Consider the following 25,296-nt stretch of genomic DNA (forward strand, 5'->3'; position numbering starts at 1 on the left):
AAAGGCGGGCACACAGCAGGGCACAAAGCAGATGGTCAACAGGTACTTTCTTATTTGACTTGACTGTGCTCCCCCTTCCTTTTATCATCCTCGGTTGCATATGCTGAAGGTCTCCTTCCTGCAGAATTGATCTATTCTTAAGGAAAATACAGTTTCTAACAGCACTAAAAACTTCTATCTCCCACCACCTTCTCTTTCTCTTTCAGCCCCTCTAGTGGGCAGCTGCAATCATGCTTCCCTCTCCAGGTGCGTCCAGTCATGCACCCGGCCTCTCAGGTGAGGCCCTCCCTTTAAACCTGTTCAGCCTAAACTCAGCGATGAGTCACTTATCTGCACATATATCCTCAACTCCTTTGTTTCTTTCTGGTGCGGTCATGCTTCCTTAACAAAAACACAGTCTCACTTTCAAGGAACTTAATTCTACTGCACTTACCTCATACTCTTCCCGTACCATCCACCAACCATGATCCTTGGTATTTACCCAAAGAAGCTGAAAACTTATGTCCACACAAAAACTTGCACACGGAAGTTTATAGCAGCTTTACTCATACTTGCAAAAATTTGCCAAAAATCAAGATGCCCTTCAGCAGGTGACTGCATAAATAAACTGCGGTTCATCCGGACAATGGAATATTATTCAGCAGTAAAAAGTAGTGAGCTATCAAGCCATGAAAAGACATTGAAAAACCCCGAATGCGTACTACTAAGTGAAAGAAGCCAATCTGAAAAGGCTATGTACCGTATTTTCCAGCTATGTGACATTCTGGAAAAGGCAGAACTATGGAGACTGTTTCAGAAAAGACGTCTTCCCTCCTTTTTTAAGGTAATTCCCTTCGTGGACCTTACCCTTCTCCTCAGGAATGTCCCACTGTTGTACCTTCGATCTCTTTCTCTCCACTCTTCCTACCCTTCAGCCTGAAAGAAAAACACACAAAAAGAAAATACATACACAAAACACCCTCTTGACTCTGGGCTCCCTCAAGCCCCTTCCCGTCTCCTCTGCCCTGCGGGCTCTCCGAGCTCTATGCAGACACCCCAAGTGGCTGTCACTACATCCTCACCTCCCACGTACTCCTCAACCAGTGTCAACTAACGCTTGCCCTTTGCCCTCTCAAGTCAATGTTTTCTCAAAAATGAGAAATCTGACTTCCTCACTTAATCCCCAAGCCAGTCCAATGCCCCTCACATAGTGGGTTCAATAAATATTTGTTGAAAAAACATCCCGAATGATTTCCTAATTTCCAGCGAAGACCGCCTTTTGTCACTAGGCCTTGCGGACTACTGAAGCCCCGCCACCCCTGCCCTGTAGATAGATGGAGTCTCCTCTCCATCCTCAGCCTGAGACGGTCTTTCAGAGCACATGTCAGGTGCGGTGGATGGACTTCGCTGTGGCTTCCTGGACCGCCACCTCCTGACATCCACGTTCACGTTCACCCTGTCCAAGTGTGGGCGGGGCCGTGTAGTGACTCTGCCATGGTGTGTAGCCTCCGCCCGTCTGCGCTGCAGCCCTGCACCCGTGCTGACTCAGAAGGCGCGAGGGGCCTTGAATCCCACAGGCCCAGGAGGTGATCCCGCCAGCAGCCTGAGGCGTCCGAAGCCTCCAGGTGAGAGCCCAGCCCAGCGGTACCCTGCGTCCTGGGAGACCCCGGGCACAGGACCCAGCTGAGCCGTGCCCAGACCCCTCCCCACGGAAACCGTGACGTGATGAATGTGCGTTGTTTCCCGCTGCTGACTCTGTGGTCATTCGATACGCGGCGCAGACCACTTAAGAGGCCAGGTCACAGCACTCCCTGCTCACACCCTCAGGGGCCTCCGTCTCATTCAGAATAAACCCCAAAGTCCTGTCTGTGGCCGGGAGCTCTTGTAGCCTGGCTCCTACACCTGTAAGATCCGCCTCCATCCCCTTCCCCTTGCTCATCCCACCACAGCCATTCGGGTCTTCCTGCTGTTCCATTCCTGCCTTTACCCTCTGTTTCCCCTGCCTGGAACATTCTACCTCCAGATCTTCCTGTGATTCGCTCCTTCACTTCATTCAGAACTGCACTCAAACACAGCTCCTCAAGGGAGCCTCCCCAGGCCCCAGTCCCAACTCCAGCCCTTATCAGTACCTGAAATTATTTACCATACGTAGGTTCAGATATGGGTAGCTGGCAGAAGTTACCTTGAAACAAAAGCAGTGACCCTGTCACTACAAGGCAAACAGCTGTCAGTCTTGTTGGCAATGATACAAATTTGAGCTACCTAGTAAAACTCAGACTTTAGGAAATCTTATATCTACCCCCATGAGCAGCTTACCAATGCCTTAAGACTTTTTGATGAGTTTGGTGGTGATACTGATACTTTGATATTGTAAGTGAAACATGTCAACATTTGGAAAATGTAAAAACTCCATGAACCATAATTTTCAAAGTGATCAATAATGATATTACAAAATCATGAATGGGTAACATAAAGACAGGCATATAGACCAATGAAACAGAATAGAGAGCCCAGAAATAAACCCTCACATACATGGTCAACTAACCTTCCACAAGGGTACCAAGACCATTCAACTGGGGAAAGGAGTCTTTTCAACAAACAGTGCTGGGAAAACTGGACATCCACGTGAAAAGCTGGACCCTTACCTTATACATATACAAAAATTAACTCAAAATCCATCAAAAACCTAAATGTATGGGGCTTCCCTGGTGGCGCAGTGGTTGAGAGTCCGCCTGCCGATGCAGGGGACATGGGTTCGTGCCCCGGTCCGGGAAGATCCCACATGCCATGGAGCGGCTGGGCCCGTGAGCCATGGCCGCTGAGCCTGCATGTCCGGAGCCTGTGCTCCGCAACGGGAGAGGCCACAACAGTGAGAGGCCCGTGTACAGCCCAAAAAAAACACCTAAATGTAGGACCTAAAGCTATAAAACTCTTAGAAGAAACCATAGGGGAAGAGTTTCATGACATTGGTTTGGCAAGGACTTCCTGAACACGATACCAAAACCACAGGCCACAAAAGTAAAAATAGACAAATTGGACTATATAAAAAATTAAAACTTCTGTGCATCAAAAGACACCATCAACCGAGCAAAAAGAAAACCTATGAGATGAGAGAAAATATTTACAAATCATATAAATGAGAAGGGGTTAATATGAAGATAAAAACTCCTGCAACTCAACAACAAAAAACCAAATAACTTGATTAAAAAATGGGCAAAGAAGAAGATATAGAAACAGCCAAAAAGTACATGAAAAGATGTTCAACATTACTAATCATTAGAGCAACGAAAATCAAAACCACAATGAGATATAACTTCACACCTGTTAAGATGGTTACTATTAAAAAAAAAAAAAAAAAGGAAAAGAAGCGTTGGCAAGGATGTAGAGAAATTGGAACCCCGGTGCTCTGTCGGTGGTGGGGTTGTAAAATGGTGCAGCCCCTGTGAAAAACAGTAAGGCGTTACATTAGATGAAAAACAGAATTAACCTATGATCCAGGAATTCCACTTCTGGGTATCCATCCAAAAGAACTGAGAGCAGGGCCTCCAACAGGTATGTGCACACCCACGTGCATTGCAACACTATACTCAACTGTCAGGAGGCAGAAGCAGCCAAAGTGTCCACTGACAGATAATAGACAAAATGTGGTCTGTACATACAACGGAATATTGTCCAGCCTTAAGAAGTCAGGAAACTATGACACCTGCTACAACGTGGAGGAACCTTGAGGACATGATGCTCAGTGAAAGAAGCCACAGAAGGACAAATACTGGATGATTCACTTACATAAGGTACCTAAAGTAATCAAATGTTTAGAAATAGAAAGTAGAACGGTGGTTGTCCTGGGACGGGGGGGCAGGGGAATGGGAAATTATTGTTTAATGGGGGCAGAGTTTCAGGTTTGCAAGATGAAAAGAACCCTGGAGATGGATGGTGTGGTGATTACAACACAACAAAGCGAATGTACTTAAAACTACTGAACTGTACATTTAAAAATGGTTAAGATGGTAAATTTTATGTTATGTATATTTTACCACAATTTAAAATAAATAAATAAAAGTCTTTCATGGGTGAAAAAGACCCATTCGAAGTACCAAATATACCAATGGATTTTACAGTAACACGGTTCCAAAAGTTCACTGATATCTTTTCAGATTCTACATTACAACTAACTTTTAAAAATTATTAAATGATAATTTTTATGAAGACTCAAAGAAGAAGTTACAATTATCCAAAAGTCTGTGAAAATATTCCTCCTTTTGAAACTACATGTATGTGAGCCCAGATTCTCTCCATACATTTCAATCAAAACACCATACTGCAACAGACTGAATTCAAGGCAAGTAAGAGAACCCAATAGTCTTCTAGCTACCAAGCCAGAAAGGAAGGAGTTTTCCAAAAACGTAAAACAATGCCACTCTACTAATTGTTTTGTTTTGGAAAATATAGCCATTTTCACAAAATTATGGTTTTTATGTCAACACGTAACAGGTTTACCATTTTTATTTTTATGTGAATTAATCAGTATTTTCAATTTGCTCAGTTTTAATTTCTAATATGGTACATATATGTAGATAAACTATACATAATGATAAGCTCTTTAGGGTCTTCAATAACTTTTAAGAGTGAAAACGAGTACTAGGTCAAAATGTGTGAAAGTACTGGTTCAGACTAATGCAATACAGAGGATAAGACACTAAATCCTCCTTTTCTCCCTCCTCTGCCCTTGAATGATTACAGCTCTACTTAATAGAATTGAGGTAATCACCCTCCGGGGGCCGGAAGTCTGAACCTGGTATCGTTGGGTTGGAATCAAAATGTCATCAGGGCTGTACTCCATCCTCCCCCCACCCCAGGCTTTAGGGGAGGGTCTGTTTCTTGCCTCTTGAAGCCTCTGGGGGCTGCCAGCCTCCCCTCGCTGTGGCCACGTCACTCCAGGCTCACCCCCACCTTCACAGGGTCCCCGCTTCTGTCTGTTTGGGAACTCCCATGCCTCTCAGTTATAAGGACCCACGATTAGATCGAACACCATCTGTTGTACTTTATAGGTCAAGCAAGCCCATCATAATTATATTCATTTAATCTTCTATGAATTCCGAACAGTGTCAATAAAAAAACATTTAATTAGTTCACAGTGTACTTCTGGTTGTTTTTCTAGGCCTTTCTTAATCCACAATAAAGGGATACTAACAAGGGGACAGGTTCTGGCGCCCAAGGACCTGGGTGTGAGTCTCAGCTCCATCATTTCTCAGCTGCGCCATCAGGAAAGCTAGTCCTTCCTTTGTGCTTCAGTTTCCTCATCTGTAAAACGGGATGACAACACTGCCCACCACTGAGGACTGCTGTCAAGGCTGGAAGAGTCGGTCCTTGTAAAGTCCTAGCCCAGTGCCCAGAGGATAGTAAGCATCTCCAAATGCTAGTTTTTTTATTATTATCTGAATAAGGTTTATAAGAAGAGGTTGGGTATGGCTTAGAAATCAGCTCATGGCAATTGGGATGATGGATGCTGAAGAAGTATCTGTCCAGCAAGTCACAGGACCCCGGCCCCTAGGGACCCCGCCAAGCATCACTTTACATTTCTGCACTAGAAACCATACCTACTTCTCAGAGGTTTCCCTGGCCCTGCAGCCGTGCCCCACACCACTCAAGGGCACCCGCACATCACTGGGGGCAGCTCTCGACAGTGTCCCAAAGCCGGGGAGGCCGTGCGGGCTCTTCTTCAGCTTTAGGCATAGCCTGTTTCTGAAAATGGATACTATGTATTTACAGAGGAGAAATGACAGCATGTTTTCTGTCAATAGCTACATCACTTTTATTCCACTTCTTGTTTCCCCCATTTGGAGTATTTATGAAGTTTTCCATTTGATCCTTTTTTGGGGACAGACAGCTTGTTTGGAAAAAATGGACAGACAACTAAGTAAAATGGATCCTGGGGCTCCAACCCTACAAAGAACATCCTCGGCGGGGGTGGGGGGGGGCACCTGCCCAAGGGTGGAAGGAGGCCCCCCCAGTTAGGACTCGGGGAGCCAGACTCAGGGGCACGAGGATGGGACCTGGGGACCCCGTGGAGCAGACGACCAGCCTACTGCCTCTGCTCCCGGCTGGAACGTGTATCAGTCGTGACGAGTGTGAAGCGCAAAGGCAGACAGGATGGAAAACGAGGGTTAGCACAGGCCGTGCGGACCGGCCCCGCTGTGCCTCTCCCACAGCAATGTGGAAACGGGAGGCTCTTCAGAGCTGTCTCCAGGTCATCTTTAAAGAGAAGCGGTGAGCAGAAACCGAGCCCCGAGTGTGAGTGGTGAAGGACAGGCCGGGAGCGGACGCCTGGGACGAGGGGAGACCTGCGGCCACCGGGCGGCGACCCCGAGGGCGCTGGTCTGAGGCTCTGCGAGCTGCCGTCCTCTCAGGGCACAGCGACTTTCCGAGCGGAGAACAAATGATTCCTGCTTTTCCCAGGACGATTTTTCAAGCTGGCTTCCTCGCTGGTTTGGAGACCCAACCTGCCCATTTATAACATGCTAACTTCAGGGCAGAGTGAAAGGCACCCGGCCTTGGTGCCCAGCACCAAACTAGAGCTGCCGCCCCAGGGTCATGGCAAGTGCCCTCCTCAGAGCCCCTTCCGGCTGAAAGGCAGCCCTGCATCTCAGCTCCTCAAAGGAAGGTGCCCATTTTGCCCAAGTGCCCGTGTGTCACATCACAGATACTTGTCAGGGACACGGCGTGCTCCTTTCTTTGTTGCTTACTTTTAATCTGTCTGATCTTTAAGGAGAAAACTACCTCTAGACTTGGCTCCCGACCCTGCTACCGCAGAAGGCAGTGGGGGGAGCTCGTGGCCACAAATCCTCCTCCTAAAAGACACCTCCTCGTCTGGCAGCCAGAGATGCGACCTTTCCAGCCAGCTGGGCCAAGGGGGTGAGTCCTTGTTAAGGCCGGGCTCACGTGGGGCTAGAATCAGAACCGGAGGGACAGGGGAGCATCTGCCCTGACCAGCTCCCCACAATGACCAGGGAATGTCCCCAGAATCGCCATCAGGATGGAGGGCTGGCCAGGATGGCAAACAGGTGCTTCACCCATGCTCAGGCGATCTACCAGAAAGCACATTCAGAGCACACAAGTGCTCTTCTCTGTGGGATTCTATTCAAAATCAAATGAGTATTAAAAGTCACAGCAAAGTATTTAGCTCTATTTAGTAACTGGACTATCTATCACGGTAAAGGAAAGGGAATTGGGGGCTAACATCCTTCTAAGCATTTCATTCAAGGGAGAAAGATTAGGGAAAACACGTAATGTATCTCAGGAACGGGAACGTCCTGTTATTGTTAGAAACTGCTGGGACCTCATTAGAGCCTATGAAAACATCATGTGTAAGTACTGAAAGGCAATAAATTTTCAACAGCCCGAAGAGAAGGTGGGTAAAGCGGGAAGGGAAGAAAAAGAGGGAAATGGGCGAATTACCAGCCCTCTGGTGGTTTTTCCCATCAAACCTCGAGCCAGCTTGGGCCACCAACTGGCTTCCCAGAAGGATTGCGTGAATGCAGCTTCCCGATACAGGTTGATACAGTAGGAGACTGTATTAAATACTCTAAAGTAATTATCAACAGTTAATAAAATCAGTTTAGGATAGATTTTTCTTTCCTTTTCGGTTTTCATACTGTAACCTCTCAGCAGTCTTGGTTCTTCCTTGGACATGGCAATTCCTTCTCATAAACTTCATCCTGGTACTGAATGTTGAGCCAATTCTGAAGAGCTGATCAGAAATTAAGCAGTAAAAGTTAAAGCTGCTCACTTTGGACTAACTAAACATTGTCCCTGGAGCCACTGTTATGGGCACACAGCCAAGGAGCATCTTCCAGGCCAAATGCCTTTACAAGATTACAGAGACTGTGCAGTTCATCTATTCTCTTGTGGAATTGAAAAATGGTCACAGATAATAAGTAATAGTGCTCTTTTTGGAAAAAAAAAAAAAGAATTACAGCTTCAGCAGTGAGCTATGTGAAAAACAGACAGGGAGAACCTGCAGACTAACCACATCAACAAAAATTTATCAATTGAGAAAGGGATCTCTTGACAAATACAGACCGTAGGATACTCTACAGCCAATACGTAATACCCTTTTCTCTATAAAAGAGATTAGTTGTCTCTTCAACTGGCCAATCTGTTTTATGACAAAAATTCAATATCTGAGCAGCTTTTATATATGGAGAGGAAAAGAAGCTCACCATCATTTGTACTTTGTTCTCCACTGACTCTTTTTTAAACACTTAACACTTCTCTAAATATTTTACACCCTCGTCATATACCTAACTGTTAAATAAAAAGCTAAATTATTAAATTTCTGTTAAGTATAAAGTTATGAAGTTAACAAATTTGACTCAACATTTAAACAAATGATCGGTAACAAAAATTAATCAGACTCTTCCAAAGATTTAATAGGTGTAAGTCTTTCTGATGCTCTAAGCACGTCAAGGGGACACCATATTACAATGAATATAAAACAGATCAGTGCACTTACACCCAAGCTAGTTTACTAAAGGTTTAACTCTATGGATTTAAATTTGCTTTTCTATTTTTATTCTTACTTGTATTCTGATTTCCTTCTGGAGTACAATTTTCACTCATCTTAAAAAAAAAAGCTAGGGTCACCTTCTCAGACTAGCTGTGAGTGCAGATGTGAGTTCTGAGAACAAAGACAAGATTTAGGCAGCTCCCAAGGAAACTGCAGCCAAGTCACTTACCCAGGTCCCTTGCTACAGCTGTGCTTGGTCCATTACTTCAGAAACTCTCCTGATCATTGGTTTTGGAAATTTTGGTGTGTTTTCATTTTTATGAGCTTCATATTTCATCATCAATATCAAAATGGTGCTTCTCCGGTATGTCTTGTCTGTATTGTATCCGGTACAAGTTCAGTTTTCCGGCTCTTGTTCTAAGTAAGATTCGGTCTTACTTAGATCTAAAGCCTTTGGTTGATCTGGGTCCCTGAAACGTTGTAACACTTCTTTCTCATCAACCATTAAAATCCGTAATATCGACATGGAGACACCAGCAGAAACCCCTTAGCCATTCTTCATCTTCCTTTGTGTACAGGAGGCTGGGAAGGCACAGTTCTGATGGCATTTTCCTCACCTTTAGGGTCCAAGATCCCCTCACCTCCTCTGTCTGCCTTCATGTGTAGACGACTAAATACGTACAACATGGAAACGAGTGAGCAGAATGTGCCTCAAAGAAATCGGGGAGCCCGAAAAAGTGGCTTCCTTTGGACAGAGCTCACATTAAGCTTGACTTGGACTTTACTGCTTAACGATGAGCACTACCTGCTGACTACCGTGAAGCTTTGTGACCACCTGTCTCATCGTATCAGCATGGCAGTTCTCTAAGAGTGGTCCCTGGGAGGTCGGGAGAAATTCAAATTCTCTGGCTCTGTCCCAGACCAACTGAACAAGAACTCTGAGAGCACGGCCCCATCTCTGTGTTCTCACAAGTCAGCTTGCGTCCTGGGTGATCAATGCCCACGCACGTTTGATGACTACTGTAGCGTCGCCAGCGAGCGCTTTACTCAGTCTTCCATTTCCTTGCACCTGCTATAGTGAGATGTGCCCCGAATGTTAAGATTGCTAACCTGTGAGGATGGAATCAGCAGGAATGATCGCTTCCTGGAACAGTTTTGTCCTGCTCGGAAATAACCAACTCTGAGAAGTGTTCCGTAGATGTAGTAAGATGAAGACAGAGACACGCTCAATCAGGTCAGAGGGCTGGGAGGCAGCTGAGAAAACCACCATCAAAACTTAAATCAAGGAGAGTGAGTCTTAAAACGGGGATTGTGTAGAGACAGGGAAGGCGGGATGAGAGACAAGAGAACATACTGGTCTCTGCCCATCCCCCAGATCCCGACACAGAGCTCCTAAACCCCTTGGCACTTCCTGGGTGACAGGAGCATCACTTGTTCTAAGGAGGCCAATCCTGGTGGCTCCCAGATGGCTGCAGGGTGGGGCTGCTCTCCAGAAAGACCCAACCATGATGAGATGCTTGAACTTTCAGCCCCATCCCCCAGGCTCCAGGGAGAGGCGGGGCTGGAGACGGATGGACCATATCCTACGTCTACTTAAACATGACTCCAGACATTTGTGTCCATCAGTGTGGAGGACCAGAAGCCCTAAACGACTCAGCCCCCTTTCAAAAAAAGAAAAATAAAGGAAGTCTGGATAAATATGAACCAAAAGAAAGTAACAATTTTATGAATCAGCATTTGGCAATAAAGTGAGAAGTCTGTCTCACTTTGACGCCCGGAACCATGAGTTTCCAGTTTCAAAGTGAAACACTGGAAAGGAAGCAAGACCCAAACCAGCCTTCACCCTGAGTCTATGCACTGAACTCTGTGACCTTCCATTTCCACTAGAGAGCTCCACGGTGGCAGGAAAAACAGGAAGTGAAGGCTTCAGCCCACCCAAGGCAGGAAAACACTACATACAGGTGGGGTCTAGAATGTCCACAGCCTCAGAATCCGGGTCAGTGGGAAGAGGCCCAGTTCGGAGACGGGGAGTGAGGAGCGAGCCTGTCCGGGGAAGCCATGACCGCATTCCCGCTGACAGGGGTTTGCAGACGACACACACTACGTCTGTGGTTTGGAAAAACACAGACAATTTAACTCACACTCATCCCGAGTCGGTCATACTCCCAGGCAACCGACAGCAGAAATCTCTTATATCCTCAAAAGAGGCCCAATCTCAATACCTCTCACAGAATTCCAACAGATAGTTTCAGGAGCATAAACATGGAAGAAAACAGGGTGCCATGAGTAAGAAGCAGCAGAACACGCAAACCCACATCCACACACACCCACACACGCGGCTACACACATGCACACACACACATACACACTCACACTCACATACCCGCACACACTGTGGACTGGGTTTTTTTGAAAGCAGCCGCCAGGCCAGAACTTGGAATACAGATGTTTTTAGGATCAGTAACTGTGAAGGGGATGGAAAAAAAGCATGATTGAGCAGAAGGAAAGTTGAACTCAGTGTAGCTCTGACACAACCCTGTCAACCCAGCAGAAAGCACCAGTGAGAATACTGTCCATCAGGGTCATCCTGCACCAGGCTTGACACCCTCACGCAGCTTCCAGATCCAGGCTGCTGTGAGCAGGGCATGGCACAGGCGAGGCGGCACTTTGCAGATGGAGGCTGCCTGCTGACCTCGTGCCTCCACACAGCTGGGCATCAACTCTTCCCTTGAAGAAGAATATGGTGGCATATCTCTGTGTCGTAGAGATAGGTAGGTAGGTAGATAGATAGATAATAGGTGGATAGATAAGATAGATAGGTACATAGACATATACCCACCCAGAATAGGCCAGGTAAAGATTTTAAACATACAAATTATCAAAAAATAAAAAATTAGTATTTTAATCTTTTAATAACTCTTTTAATCTTTTAGAGCTTTTAAAATGACCAAGCATGTTTATAAACAGAATCAAATTTAAAGTAGAACTTCTAGAAATGAAAATTATAATAATCAAGTTTCAAAAGTCATCAGACAAGTTGAACAGCAGATGAAGCACAGCCAAACAAAAAATTATGAAACCAGCAGGTAGAGCTGAAGAAATTATTCAAAATGCAACCCAGAGACACCAAGAGATGTGAGAGAATGAAAAGCTGTAATTTATGTTTAATTAGAGTTTAGCAGGAGATAAGGGATATAAATGGGGAAGAAGCAATATTCAAAAGAGACCTAAACATTTATCCAAGGAAGACATACAGACGGCCAAGAGGCACATGAAAAGATGCTCAACATCACTGATTATTAGAGAAATGCAAATCAGAACTACAATGAGGTATCACCTCACACCAGTCAGAATGGCCATCATCAAAAAACCTACAAACGATAAATGCTGGAGAGGGTGTGGAGAAGAGGGAACCCTCTTGCACTGTTGGTGGGAGTGTAAATTGATACAACCACTATGGAGAACAGTATGGCAGTTCCTTAAAAAACTACAAATAGAACCACCATATGACCCAACAATCCCACTACTGGGCATAGACCCTGAGAAAACCATAATTCAAAAGGACACATGTACCCCAATGGTCATTGCAGCACTATTTACAATAGCCAGGACATGGAAACAACCTAAGTGTCCATCACCAGATGAACGGATAAAGAAGATGTGGTACATATACACAATGGGATATTACTCGGCCATAAAAAGGAACGAAACAGTGCCATTTGCAGAGACGTGGATGGACCCAGAGACTGTCATACAGAGTGAAGACAGAAAGAGAAAAACAAATATCGTATATTAACGCATATGTGTGGAATCTAGAAAAATAGTACAGATGAACATATTTCCAGGGCAGGAATAGAGACGCAGACATAGAGAACAGATGTGTGGACACGGGGTGGGAAGGGGAGGGTGGGACGAATTGGGAGATTAGGTTTGACATAAATACACTACCATGTATAAAATAGATAGCTAGTGGGAACCTGCTATACAGCACAGGGAGCTCAGCTTGGTGCTCTGTGACGACCTAGATGGGTGGGCTAGGGAGGGTGAGAGGGAGGTCCAAGAGCGAGGGGTTATATGTATTCATACAGCTGATTCACTTCGCTGTACAGCAGAAACTAATGCAACATTGTAAAGCAATTATAGTCCAATTAAAAAAAAAAGAGAGAGAATGAATGAGAAATTTCCAGACTTGTTGAAAGACTCAAACCCTCAGATTAAGGAAGCCCAGTCAATTCCCTGCAGGATAAATAAGGAAATCCAAAAGTAGATACATCATAACAAAACTGAAGAACATCAAAAACAAAGATTTTACATACGAGTCAGAAACCTTTAAAAGGAAGGAATTATATTGAAGGCTGACTTCTTACCAGCAATGATGAAAGCCACAAATGAGTGGATTTTTTTTTTCAATATACTGAAAGGAAATTATGATCCTCCTGAAATTCTATACCTAGTCAAATTAATTTTCCAAGAATGAAGAGAAAATAATTTACCTTTAGAGGAACAAAACCTGACAGAGTTTAGCTCAACAGGCCCTTACAAGCAGAAATTCTAAAGAATACAAAAAGTACTAGAAATTAAAAGAAAAAACACTTGATAACCTTAAAGTTTGAAATTTATTTTTGTTAAAAGACATCTTTAAAAGAGAAAACAAGGCAAACAATGGAAGAAGATACTAGCAATACATGTAACTCACAAACTTTGGTATCCATCATATGTAAAGTGTTCCTACTAATAATTAATAAGAATAAGACAACCCAATAGAAAAATGGGCTACCAACTCGAACAGGCATTGCACACAACAGAAAATTTAAATGGGCAATAAACATTTTAAATGCCCAAATTTATTAGTAACCCAGGAAATGCAAACTAAAATCACAACGAGATGCCACTATACCAGGTTGTCAAAAATCTTGAAGCTTGATAATACCAAGTGTTGGCTTGGATATGAGGCAACTAGGACTTTCCTACACTGCTGATGGGAGAGCAAACCAAGAGCAGGACGTTGTGAAAGATAAAAGCAGAGGGAGGTTTGAGACGACCTTTCTAAAAAACTTTAGCTGAGACTGAAGAATGGGGAGTTGGTCAGACCAAGTGACTCCAGGCAGAGAGAACACTTTGTACAAAGATCTGAATCGGAAAAGGACTTGGTGTGTTTGAGGACCTGAAGGACACGCAGCATGGCCAAGGCAGGAGCAAGGGGCACAGGACCAGAGCAGCACGGGATTAAGGCTGAAGGGGCAGCAGGAGACCCATGTCCCTTCAGGCCACCCGAAGGATTCTGATTATTATCCTGAGCCATCGGAGGTCATCGAAGGCTTTAAGCAAAGGAACAATGTTCTCAGATTTGCATTTTTTCAGGGATCTCTCTCTCTCAATACTAGGAAATGGGTTGAGTGTATGTGTGGGTACGAGTGGATACAGGAAAACCACTTGGCCTTTTGCAATAATGCAGGCAATCAATAGTGATGACAGGGGCTGGGGGGAGGTAATCAGATTGTGAATATTTAGGAAGTGAAATCGGCAGGCCTTGGTGACGGCTTGGATGTGGTGGTGAGGAAGGAGGGAGACGCAAAGGGTGACTTGTGGTGTCTGCGGCCTGACTTGCACGGTGCTGCGCGCGCACTCAGAGGAAAGCCTGGCAGAAAGCCAGCTGGGTGGGGGGCAGAGCTCATTAGTCCAGTGCCGCACATGCTGATTTTGAGACGCTCGTCTTGCCTCGAGGTAGAGAGGTAAAGAGTGCATCTGACACGTAAATCTGGACCCAGTGGTGTCCTGGAGCGGGCTCACACATGCTCTGCGTCTCTTACCAACTCTGCAGTCCCTGATACTGTGTCAGTACCTTGATCTTGGCCGTGGTGAGAATACTTACACCATGGAAATTGGCAAATGCTACGATTCTGGGTTTTTCCCCTCTGGAGAATCGGCTGTTAACCATTTACCTGCACCCACTCTTTGCACCAGAGCAGAAGCCTGGTCTGAAATATAAAACTTTCATGGAGGCCTCGGGGGCTCTCAGCTGGGCTTCATTAGCAGCAGCTCATTTTCCGCACGGAGCCCAGAGTCCAAGCAGGGAATGTGCTCCCGCCATCCCCGTAAAACCGCCTGCTGTTGACACACGAATGGCTTCCAGACAATTTGGACAGGTTGGGGATAGTTTTATAAGAAAAGGAGTGAAAAAGAAATATTTGTCCATGAAACCCAACTCCCCTCCTGGTTTTGGCCTGGTAGTGTGGCAAGGCACGTGAAAACAGTGTTATGGGTTTGCATGCACGTTCCCCTTACCACCTTTGGGACCATCGGGGCCTGCTTCCTTAGGAGCCTCTGTGGCCTGATGCCAGCCCTATGGACACCAGCACCAGGCCTCGTGCACACCCAGCCCACCCGATCGCCCACCCAGGCCTAAGAGCCCGGCCAGCAGCCCGTCTCCAACCACACAGCCTGCCCGCCAGCCAGCAGCACAGGGAAACACGTTGGCCGAGGCTCTGCCTCCTGGGGCAAGACGTGTGGCTCAGAGAAAGGCTCCCAGGGCTGCAGGGCAGCTGTTGGGCATGGCTGGGGTGGCAGCCCTGCCTGCGGGAAGTCGCAGGGCACCTCCAGAGATGCAGCCCTAAGACGTGACCGCAGCCGGCACCTGCCTCCAGCCTGGGACTCGCCGGCTTCCCCAGCATGGTCACGTGCAGTCTCTCATCTCTGTTTTCTACGACAGCTCTGTGGAGTTGAAAGCACAGGGTCACTGTCTTCCTCTGTTTTACTAATGAGGTAACTAAGGTTCAGAAAGTGTGGCTTTTCAGCTCCTTCAAATTAACGTGGACCACCCGACGATGCGTGCTAAGCCTGGGTACAATCCACTCCAAGCGTCTGCCATTTCTCTGGACCCGGCGTCTTGTGCTTGGCATCCCTGGCTTCCTGACCTCCCTGTCTTCCCCTGATTTGAATTCCAGGTAATGGAGTGCATTTGTACTTATAATGGAATACATAATTCTACATATAACTGTGTCTACTAGTAACAGGATATCGTTTGCCTTCTGAAGCATCTCAACAGACTGCTTTCTATGAGGTCCCAAGAATTCCAAGCTGTGGTCACCATATAGGTGTTAACATGCATACATAAAAAATGGTTTTAACAATAAACTTTCTTCTAAGTATAAAAGTAATGCATGCGTTCATACTATAAAATTTAGAAAATTAGGGATAATCATCCATAATTAACATTCAAAAGGAAAGTATCTGGTGTCATGGAAACATTAAGATAAATATCAGGATAAATATATAGTCCACCAAGATGGTGACTATCTTAAAAGTACACTCACTTGAGTATGTGAACAACGGCATTTACAAGATAATGAATATTCACGTGTGTGTGTCTCACCTGTGTGCATTTTCCATGTCTCGTCCTACAGTCTCCTCTCAAATACCCGAGATGGGCCGTGAGACACACACTGAGTCCGATGGTCTAGGAGGTCCCCAGGGGTGCTCCCCTGCTGCTGTTCACCGGCATGGTCCCTGCCACACGGAGCAGGACATTCCAGAAGCGACAGGTCGTCATTCCAAAGGCTGGATAATAAAGACACCACGGCTTCCTCCTTGCTCTCTGGGATCACTCCCTCCGAGGCAATCAGCCACCACGTTGTGAGGACCTTGTGGAGAGGGACTGAGGTTCCCTGACAACAGCCGTGGGAGGTGCCACCGGAGGCAGACCCTCCGCCCCCTGCCCAGCATCCAGAGGCTGCCAGCCCAGCGACATCTGGACCCCAACCTCACGAGAGACCCTGCGCCAGAACCGCCTGCTGTGATGCTCCTGAATTTCTGATTTGCAGAAACTGTGGATTAATAACCCTTTATTGTTGGTTTAAGCTGGCAAGTTTGCAGCAGTAGATAACAAATACACTGGATTTAAACCAGGCAACCTAATGAAATCCGGACTCCGTCACTTCCTAGGTAAGTGGCCTTGGGAAACTCACTTCATCTCTTGTTTACAAATTCTTTGAAACTGAGGGAACATTCCCCTCAAAGCACTGTTTTAGACAGTAGATGCAGCCACACAGCACAGAGGCCTTGGCACAAGGCGACACTCTCAGGGTGACTAATTCACACCGCTTTACCCAGAGCTCCCTCGGTTTAGCCGACAGTCTGGCACCAAGACGCCTCACCCCAAGCTGACTGAGACAGTTGGTCACTCTAGCATTCGTTGAAAATTGGTTGAGGTTGAAAGGCGTCCATGGTATACAGTTAAGCAAGGAAGTCTAGAAGCTTCAGGTAGACTAGCCCACACTCTACTTAGCCACACACAGAGATTCCAGATGTAGGATTTCATCACCGTATCTGTGAGACCTGGGTTCCAGGCTGCTTGTCTTAGAAGTTCTGCAGTGACCCCAGCGATGCCTGGTCCGCTGGGAACTCTGCTGCCTCCACCACTCTGGTCTCAGGGGAGAGTCTGGGCCTGCCCTGGACCGTTCTTTCTGAAGGATGGGACGGGGCCTGCTCCACACACCATCAACAAGACCGTCTAGAACATCACACTTCCTCACACACTGCTGAAGCTGGAGGGCACGGAGAAAAATGCGACCTTACAGATGCTAGAAGTGGCTGCTCCAGAGCCCAAACTCAGAGCTGACCTCAGAGGCCCTCACCAGACAGGGCCCCTGGCCAGCCCTGAGTCGGCCTCCGCCAAGGTCCCAAGCACCACCCTGGAGGGCCCACCTACCTCTGCCCTGCCTGGAGTTCTCACCTGCAGACCTCCTTGTACTAGACGCGAATAAATGCCTTTCGTTCCCCTTGGCTCCGTTTTCCAAAGAGCGACATCTGGGAAGCAGAGTAAAATGCTCCTTCCCCCGGGAGCACAGCTTGCCGCAGCGAAGGAGCCGACGAAGGGAGAAGCAGGCAAAGACGGGAGGGCCCACCGCTGGCCAGGACGCTGAGGCGGGCGCAGACTGACAGCACCTCGCCGTCAGGGGGAGCCCGTCCCCAGGCAGGCCAGGTCTGCTGGTAACTCCTGAAGAACAACCTGCTTTCTGTCCACAGTGATCATTTCAGAAGTCAAGAATAAAGGTAAGGGGTCCTGAATGAGTTTTCTTTCTTTTCAAAACAAAATGACACAGACCTGGGCTGGACCATTTGACAAACTCCAGTGCTTCGTGGATTCCCTGTAATTGGGAGTTTCTGTCTTCAACTACCGAATTACCCACAGCAGATGCACCAGGGGAACCGGGTAGGCTGGGTAACACACAGGAGTGATTAGCAGACAGACCCTGATGCAGCTGGCCCTGCGGATGGAGGTAGGAAGCTCGGGGCCCAGACGTGAGCGAGCACGTGTGTGCGACAAAGGCTGGGCTTCCTGCCAGTGGCGCCTACTTCACGCGTCACATGTCTCACTGGAGAGAAGAAGAATGTCTTCCAGAAATCCAGGCACCCCGACACCTGGTTTAGTGCTCTTTCTAGCAGCCTGAATAAAGTGACTTGCTGCTTTCAAAATCAGGTCAAAGTAAATCAAGGGGAAGGAAGTTTTGACAAACAGGCTTCATTCCATGTGGTAAACAAGAGAAAAAGGAAGAAAATCCAGGCCAAGCCTTGTAAAGAGAAGCAGTAGTGAGTGGGCAGCCTGCAGTACACAAGGTGAGTGAAAACACTGAAATTCCGGCTCCAAGACAGCTTGTCTGCTAGGATGCTACACCGGGCGGGGGAGCGACAGCATCTCCCAAGCTTGTTTTCCTAGGAATTTGCTATCATGGGGTGGATATTTAGAAGCGAAGCATCACGCCATCCGTGGTTCCCCAAGACAGCATGAAGCATCAAGGCCCCTAAAGAGTCAAGACGGACCTGCGCCAGTCGCCCCGGGTGACGGATGGGAAGGGAGCCGACGCTGATTGAACGTCCTCGAAATTTCACTTGTATTCATTATGTCAACCTGGCAACAAAGGACAGTGTTGATCACCCCAACTTTATGAATCACATCGAGTGACTTGAGGTCACGCGCTTAAGAAGCGGCAGCTCCCAGGGCGAGCTGCTGCCATTGTTCTAGAGTGAACGGCCACCTCCAGGCTGCGACCACGGCATTGACCATCTGAGACCATCTCCCACACCAGGGGCAGAGTTACTGTTTTCTAGCTCAGTGCAGGTTTCCCTGGACCCACAGCCAATCGTAGCTGGCCACTCATCAGAGCTTCTCAGCAAGCATGAGCCTCGAGGCTCAGCAGTTTCACTTCTGCAGTCCTGCCTTCCAACACTGGGACTTAGGATACTTTCCACAAGATGGAGGGAGTATCAAGGTAACCGCATAAAACTCACACTCACACTTATGCTTTTCTTTTTTTTTTCAAACTTGAAAATTCAAATTCCCCATCTGCTCACAGATCCTTGTCTGGCATTAACCAGACGGAGTGATATCCTTACATTATAGAGTGGGTGCAGAGTCAAGGAAGTGAATTGAATTTACAGCAGTTACCCTTTTTTGCCAAGAAACTCATCCAACTGGGGTTGGAAAACCAACCCTCAAATGTTGGGTATTAATTGGACACTTGGCCAAGGCAATCGCTCTATCAGCCAATTAAGGCCCATGGAGCAAGAGAGAACTGTCATCCAAAGCCAACACACACAGCTCATGCCTGGTCACACACCATTTCCTCCCTCCACCCCTTCATCTCCAGCGACTGGAGTTTCCCTTCTTCAGTCTGCTGGCAAAATCAGGGGGCTTTGAAAGCTCTCCAGGACCCAGCTACCCATGAGTATTAAAAAAAAAAAAAGCCACAACTAGTTATTGAAACTTGTGGAAAGTTTGTGAATTTTCAATGCGGGTCCAGGAGGAGTTTGTGTTCTTCTGGAAAGAGACGATGACAAGCAGGGAACCAAGAGGAGTGGGAATTCTGGGGGCCGGTGGGCGGGTCGAATCAGCATGGAAGACAGTCTCCCACCATCTTTCTTTCCAATGTGGAAAGGAATCCGCACTCAGGACCTGCACTCTATTGTATTCCTAGCTCAATAGGTACTAGTAACAAACGTGTTGCCATCTCTTATTGGTAAGACACACAAACCAGAAGCTTCAGCATCACTGGACTTCAACTGGAATCCAGACTGTGTCACTTTCTAGTCAAGAAACCCTGGGTGGGAACTTAAAACTCTCAAATGTCCATGCTGTCGACCTCGGGTGCCAAATGGTTTAAGTGAAAACTGCTTCACACACTTAACACACAGTACATACTCAGTAACTTAACCACTGGCACCACTGCTCCCCGATGACCATTTCCCCCAATCCTCCCTAAATCAGTAGGCGATTCCCCTCCATAACAAGAAGTATGAGATTGGATGTGAATTCAAGCCCCAAATCTGGATGATTGTTTGCTAACAGAGGCTGTGGCGTTCCTATGCGCAAGTATATACATGTAGCCCCGGTTAAGCCCTGGGAGACTTTCTGGTGGACTGCGGAGTGTCGGTACGCAGCCCCATGTGTAAGAAGCAGCAAGACTCTTTTCATATCTGACCAGAGGGGCAGAGAACCGAGGCAACTGCAATACAATTTCGGCCAAAGAGGGCAGGTTCACTTGAAAGATTCCAATCAGTAAGGGAAAAGTAAAGGCTTTTTATGGATGGAATTACCTGGAAAGTTACTTCAGGCTCCCACAGCATCAGCATCCAGGGACGTGGCTCCCTCCAGCGCACAATCCGTGTGGTCGCACACAGATGCAGTAATAACCGGTTATGATGGGCTGAGCTGGGGAGAAGGTAGGGGACATTCCCCGGTTGACAGTCATCGGCTCATGGGTCTCGACGGCAAAAGAAGTTGTCACTTGACTGAGTGGTGGCTCCACGGGGCAGTGTCAGCAAGATCTACAGCTGGAAGAAAGCCAACATGATGGTCAAAAGTACAGAAAGATTATATTTTGACCTTTCTGGCGTTATTGCTGGCAGTTATCCAAGATTTGGGACAGTCGGTTTTTTCCATGAAAAATTTAGTGGCTACCACAATAATTCATGGAGTATCCTTAGAATTCTTTGCTTCCAAGCCAAACACGAAGAGTGTTATGAAAAAAATCACCCAGTGCATTCACCTGCGCTCGACTTCCCCTTCCTTCGTTAAACCTTGTCATATTCACATTTCTAGACATGCTTCCCTTTCCCACATCTGCCCTGACTGTTAAAGCAATACTGATGGCCCATCCACCATGTATTTTTATTGAGTTCCCTCAATATAAGTGAAATAAGTGGACAGGAGGGGACTGGGTTAGGACTGCACATCGGGAAAATGCCTGTGTACTCTAAGTGTTCAGGGCTTAGTGACAAAGCAATCCATCCACCGTGAGGGTCAAGTCATGTGCCAAAGACTCTGAAGATTTTTACAGAGAAGATGGAAAATTCTCTTCCAGGCAAAGAGACCCATCAAAACAGACTCTGCAGACTATAAAATGAGCCACAGGGGATTCATAGCATAGATGAGCCAAAGGCGTGTCCTGGGCAGATGGCGCTCCGCCTTCCCCACCTTGTGCAGCCTCTCCCACAGCACCAGACCACGGTCTTTCTAATCCCTGCCTTGCCGCAGGGGGCATGTTTCTCCACCCACTACTAGACACAGTCTGTTCGGCATCCATGGCCTAATTCCCAGATACCGAGGGCAGGAGGGACTGGCTCTTCCTCCAGAGGACACTGGTTCTAGGGGCCTGAAACTTACAACTTAACCTTTAAAAACTGCAATTTTAAAATATGTTGCATTTGTAAATTGGAAACTCATGAATTCTTTCAACTGCAGAGAAATGACAACATTAATAAAAGCCCTAATGAAATAATAAAAAGCAGGGTGCTGTTCAGGGGCCTCACTGCCATCTCAACACCCACGGATGAGGCAGGTGAAAGCCAAGATGAGTGAGAGGGCCGATTGTTGCCCCCTGTCCTGAGCACCGGAAAGTCAGGCTAGAGCTCTCACCTCCCTCCTGCTAAGAGCACGGGCCCGGGTCCCAGGTGCCAGGAGGGTGAGGGAGGGCAAGGGCTGACTACCATCTCCACGACCCCAGTGACCCAGAGCTTTCTGTCTGTTCCACCACAGGATCCCATCCACATGCTATAGAATAGGTACTTCTCTGCACGCTTTACAAATGAGGATTCCAAGACACAGAGACTCAGAGTAACTCGCCCCAGTTACACAGTTAATATGCTGCAGGACTTGTGATCAGAATCAGAGCCACGACTGTTGGGCACGCAGTATTTGGCACAGATTTAAAACCCATCTTAACCACTGTATCAGCACATCTCAAACCTGACCACGCATTCCAGCCACCCAGGGAATCTTGTCAAAATGCAGATTCGGATTTTATCGGTCCGGTGGGGCCCATGACTCTGCATTTCTGACCGGCTCCCAGGTAGTGTGGGTGCTGCAGGTCTTTGAGGAGTGACGTGCTACATAATGCTCCCTCCTCTACATCTAAAGGGGGCGCCCACAAGTGGGAGAGGGAGGGGTGCCGAGGGGGGAGAAGCAGGAAGGGAGCAAGCTTTCCTTCCACAAAATGTCCCGTCCCCTAACGTGCATGTGACAGTTAAGAAACTCTGAAGTCCAAAACTGTCTTCCATGAACTCTCGTAACTTGGAATCGAATTCAGGCCCCGTGTGTCCATCTCACATACGCGATGTCTTTTCTGGAACACCTGGGCCTCAGCAGATCGGCCCAGTTTTGCATCGTAAGAAATCAGCCTTCAGGAGGAAGACTCTCCCCCAGGATGAAACCTCAGGACAGGGTAACGGTCACAGGTGAATGAATCCTGCCACACACTCTGTGGGGAAGCGCAAGCTGCTTCCCCCCAGGGACACCCCAAAGTCAGCGAGGTCATCCAGGACTGGCCTCTGCCTGGGAGTGGTATCTACTGCTCAGCGGCACTTCCTTCTTTGTGGAGATTTTGGGGACACTTCACGGAAGCTGTGCTTTATTTTCACTGAGAGCATCAGGGGTGACCCTCGAGAGTGAGGTCAGGACACGGAGGGACACTTCAAAGACATGTGCAGGCCTCTGAGACTCCGGCCCAGCTTGCACGACAGGAAGGAACTCGGGGGCTGGGCCTGGCCCTGAGCGGGGCAAGCGTTGCCCCCGCTAGCTTCTTGTGTCGCCCTTGGCTCCTGCTCACTTGGGGGCATCCTCCGTCTCCCCCACACGCGTAGCCTCTCACAGTTCTGGAGGCCAGCAGTCTGAGGTCACGGTTTCAGCGGGACCGCGCCCCTGCAGAGGCCCTCAGGGAGAGCCCGTCCTCCGCCTCCTCCAGCTTCGCCTGGCTCCCAGTGCGCCTCTGCTTTGGCTGCATCGCTGCAGCCTCTGCCTCTGTGGTCCCACGGCCTCTCCTCTCCTCCCTGGGTCTCCCCCCTGTATGTCTCCTATGAGGACACCTGTCATTTGAGTTCGGGCCACCCAGATGATCCAAGATGACCTCATCTCCAGATCCTTCACTTGATCACATCTGCAAAGACCCTTTTTCCAAAAAGGTCACATTCACAGGTTCTGGGAATTAAGACACGGACATATCTTTTGGAGGGGCCGTCATTTCAGCCCCCACTATGCAGATAGATATTATTTAGGGCTTCCATTAATAAGCTCCATTTTATTAAATTCCTCCAGTGTTCAATCTAATTTATTCTCTTCTTCTAGTTGCATGACTATTGCAACTTAAACAACTGTGAGTCCCCAGCATCAGTTTTACCATATCATTTTGGGCCACAAGCTCACAAAAGACTACATTTTGAAAAGGATGATTGTCAAACCAGATGCCAGGAGCTCTCCTGAGACACTCTATAATTCAAACCACAGGCTCCCAGGCTGTTTTAAGAAGGACAGTCCTGGGCTTCCCTGGTGGCGCAGTGGTTGAGAATCCACCTGCCAATGCAGGGGACACGGGTTCGAGCCCTGGTCCCAGAAGATCCCACATGCCGCGGAGCAACTAGGCCCGTGAGCCACAACTACTGAGCCTGCGCGTCTGGAGCCTGTGCTCCGCAACAAGAGAGGCCGCGACAGTGAGAGGCCCGCGCACCGCGATGAAGAGTGGCCACTGCTCGCCGCAACTAGAGAAAGCCCTCGCACAGAAACGAAGACCGAACACGGCCAAAAATTAAAAAATAAAAAAATTTTTTTTTTTAAAAAAAAAAAAAAAAAAAAAAACAAGGACAGTGCTGTAATAAAAATGCCGTATGTACTTCCCCTTGGCCTTCCACAGGCTGAGTTGCACAAAAGCCTGTCACCTGTGAGCAGGCGAGCTTCTGGAACCTGATGGGTGGGTGCAGAGCAAGTACTTGCTTGAAATCTTTCAGCCGAGAAAGAGTCACCATGTCCACAGCCCCAAGACCGGGGTTCCAGGGATGCAGCTGTCGTAGAAGGAATGTCTATGGAGAAAGGTTTTTTAAGAGTAGCCCATTTCTTTAATCTTCCATTCCTCACTGCTGAAAGAACTAAAAAAAATGTAATTTGTTTGGGCCAGTGGAAGAGGAAGACTGAGGTTTATTTCTGCTTAACTTCCAAAAGGCAAACAAGTAAAAGAAAACTTTAGATTTTCTCTGCATCCCAGATAGGTCAGAATTGGTGGGAATTTGCCGCATGGCTGTCAATGAAAGTGGACTGAAGTGTGATTGGATGGGTGTAAGGCAGCGTGCCCAGAAGAAAGGGGGAAATGTAAAATGGACTGGAAAAGCTAAAAGAAAGAAAAACAAGTCTTTATCAAGAAAAGATTTAAATACACAGCAGCTGGGTATAATAAATATATTTGTTCATTTTAATTGATCAAACATCTCTCTTAATCTATAACTTTCGTTTTTCATGTCAGTGAAAATTCTCTGACTCAGCGTATAAAATAGCTAATAGAGTTTTTTTATTGCCACAACCTAGCCATATTTCCTTCGATGTGCCAAAATAAAACATAAAGAAACTCTGGTTGTTGTTTTTAAAAGACTTAATTCCAGCCGTCATATAACATCTCTCTGGCAACATGAGAGTGACACTCGGCCCAGTTAGGAACACAAGCCCTCAGCAGCACCTCTGGTTTCTAGACACCATCTAACGTCTGGCTCACTTCTGTTCCATGTTATCTTTCATTTTATGCAAATACTTTTTCATTTTTCCAATGTATTCTTGGATATATACATATATTTACACACCAAATTACATGAAGAATTAAGAAAATGCTCCAAGTGAAAACCACCTTTATGTCTCTGTTTTATTCTGGGTATTTCAGGCAAAGAAAATTTAATCCATATAAGTGTTCATATAAGTAGCTCCAACATTCCATATACGTATCTCAACATTTATCTTCCTTTTTTCTTTGTTTCTGTTGGAAGCTTCTTTACTTAAAAAAAAAAAAATCTTGCAATACAGCATCCCTTTGAATAGAAATTCCATTAATAGGCCAGAATTATGTAGGAAATAAAGTGAACTAGGACCAGTATTATTCACTTATACTTACAGTTTAATACCATATTATTAAATTTTCAGTTCCTATTATTAAAATGACATTTATATCCTGTTCAACTGCCTGGATAAAAAAAAAAAAAACAGCTCTTGAGAAGCATGGTGTCCAAATGCAGAATAAACTATAATACTTAGAATTAATTGCTTCTATTACTCAAAAAAATAAAAAGTATAATGTAAATGCTAAAGGTTGCAAAGAACAGCTGGAAAATATTGCCCTCTTGATAGAAGTTACCTTAATTGTGAAATAATTCCCAAGCCAGAATATCATTATTTAAATTTGCTTTTCTGTCCCCTGGGCAATATTTTACTATTCTGTGTCTAACTAATAAAGTTTCCCTCAGTTGTTTATTTGCAGTTATTGCTGTCAGCTGCCAAGCCAATAAAA

At 46.7% G+C, this 25,296-nt stretch overlaps 1 long non-coding RNA gene across 1 annotated transcript in view; it reads right to left on the bottom strand.

Moving 5' to 3' along the window:
* LOC112397609 (uncharacterized) overlaps positions 1–25,296 on the bottom strand; it is a 121,928-nt gene that overhangs the window by 39,630 nt on the left and 57,002 nt on the right. Inside the window, exons 3-4 of the long non-coding RNA XR_003002830.1 lie at positions 20,078–20,314; positions 847–915 (exon numbers count right to left, since the gene is read on the bottom strand). This is a non-coding gene — a long non-coding RNA (uncharacterized LOC112397609). The remainder of the gene's footprint in view (positions 1–846; positions 916–20,077; positions 20,315–25,296) is intronic.

The sequence above is a fragment of the Neophocaena asiaeorientalis genome, unplaced genomic scaffold (genome assembly GCF_003031525.2).
Source record: "Neophocaena asiaeorientalis asiaeorientalis breed wild unplaced genomic scaffold, Neophocaena_asiaeorientalis_V1.1 scaffold1644, whole genome shotgun sequence".
Lineage (NCBI taxonomy): Eukaryota > Metazoa > Chordata > Mammalia > Artiodactyla > Phocoenidae > Neophocaena > Neophocaena asiaeorientalis.